At 44.1% G+C, this 2,090-nt stretch overlaps 1 pseudogene; it reads left to right on the top strand.

Annotated features, from left to right (window-relative positions):
- The first annotated feature begins 487 nt into the window (after nucleotides 1–487).
- Nucleotides 488–1,867, top strand: LOC136309350 (ornithine decarboxylase pseudogene; annotated as a pseudogene).
- Nucleotides 1,868–2,090: the final 223 nt, after the last annotated feature.

Here is a 2,090-nt window from a genome sequence, read left to right as displayed (position 1 = left end):
GACTACAACCAAGATTACTCTAACCAACAAGGCTATCATTTAACACCAAAGGAGCTCCCTAGATTTAAAAAATAAACAAACAAAAAACTAAAGGAGTTTATGACCACCAAGTGAGTATTACAAGAAACGTTAAAAGGGTCAGTCCCCTCAGCATCCCCCATGGCCCCTCAGCCAGGGCTCAGACACCACCTCCAGTGGTCTACCATGGAAGGGAGCCAGGTGGTGTGTGTCTTGGATGGCAGCTGACAGGGGTTCCAGTTGTCCTGTGTAATGGATGGAAGCATCTCCATGGAGTTAGCTTGAGATGCCCTGTGCTCCAAGGTGAACAGCACATCTTTGTTATTGGGATATTTCCACCACTGCTCTCAGAGAACACCTATCTTCAGTGGGACGTGGACTTCCTGGAGAACTGCCTGCCTTTGTGAAAAGCTGGCGATGATTTCTTTAAATCCTATCCCTTAGTTTTCTTTAAAAACATCCAGAAAACATGAACAAGTTAAATAATGAAGAGTTTGACTGCTATTTTCTCCATGAAGGCTTTACTGTCAAGAACCTTCTGAACCAAAATAATCAATGAAATTTCTTCTTCGAATGATGAAGATGCCTTCTATGTTGTGGACCTGGGAGACATTATACAGAAACATGGAATTGGCAAAAGCTCTTCCTCAGATCAGTCAAATGCAATGACAGCAGAACCATAGTAAAGACCCCAGCTGCCAACTGGGGGTCTGACTGTGCCAGCAAGCCTGAGATACAGTTGGTACAGAGCCTTGGGGTGCCTCCAGAGAGTTCTCTATGCAAATCCTTGTTAACCAGTGTCTCAGATAAAATACACTGCTAGTATTGGAGTCCAGATGATGACTTTTGATAGTGAAGTCAAGTTGATGAAAGTCTCCAGGTTACACCCAAATGCAAAATGGGCTTTGCAGATTGCCACTGATGATTCCAAAGCAGTCTGTCATCTCAGTGTTAAATTTGGTGCCATTCTCAAAACCAGCGGGCCTCTTTGGGAACAGGTGAAAGAGCTAAATATTGATGTCATTAGTGTCTGTTGATGTCATTAGTGTCAGCTTCCACGTGGGAGGTGGCTGTGCTGATCCTGAGACTGTGTGGAGGCCTTTTGGGATGACCACTGTGTCTTTGACATGGGAGCTGAGGTTGGGCTCCACATGGATCTGCTTGATAGTAGTGGTGGCTTTCCTGGATCTGAGGGTGTAAAGCTTAAATTTGAAGAGATCACTAATATAATCATCCCAGCCCTTGACAAGTATTTTCAGTCAGACTTGGGAGTGACACTCAGACTGAGGCAAGCAGACGCTATGTTACATGAGCTTTCATGCTCACAGTTAATATCATTGCCCAAAACCTCATATTAAGGTAACAGACATTAAGGCATGAAAATGAGTCTAGCAAGAGAATCTTTATGTATTACGTGAATGATGTAACATATGGATCATTTAATTGCTTCCTTTAGGATCATGTGCACACGAAGCCTCTTCTGTAGCAGAGGCTCAAACCAGATGAGAAGTATTGCTCCTCCAACAGGGGATGGCCTCGATAGCATTGTTAAGCACTGTGGCTTAACGAGATGTATGCGGGAAATTGAATGTTCTTTGAAAACATGGGTGCTTACATCATTGCTGCTGCTTCTACTTTCCATGGATTCCAGAGGCCAATTGTCTACTATGTGATGTCCAGGCCAACATGGCAACTGGTGCAGCAATTCCAGAACCATGACTTTCCACCCAAACTGGAGGAACAGGACATCAGCTCTCTGCCTGTGTCTCTTGCCTGTGAGAATAGGATGAAGCCCCACCCAGCAGCCTGTGCTTCAGCTTGCGTTAATGTGTGGATACCATTCCTGTAACTGTTACTGCGATTGTGGCCTGAATTAAGGGATTGAGGGGGGGCTTAATTATTGCTAGGTATGAAATGCCTTTGTAAGTAGGGGTGGTACAGATGGAACAATATGGAAGGCTAGGAGATGGGGTCACGCTTATCTGTGTTCCTATGGAAACTATTTAAATATTTGTTTTATCTGGATTTTTATTCAGTTTTGAAATATGCTGCTAAAGCGCCACTCAGCTGCT

Source organism: Saccopteryx bilineata, chromosome 6, assembly GCF_036850765.1.
Source record: "Saccopteryx bilineata isolate mSacBil1 chromosome 6, mSacBil1_pri_phased_curated, whole genome shotgun sequence".
Classification (NCBI taxonomy): Eukaryota; Metazoa; Chordata; class Mammalia; order Chiroptera; family Emballonuridae; genus Saccopteryx; species Saccopteryx bilineata.
The sequence above is the reverse complement of the archived record's forward strand: the minus strand, read 5'-3'. Positions and strand labels throughout refer to the sequence as shown.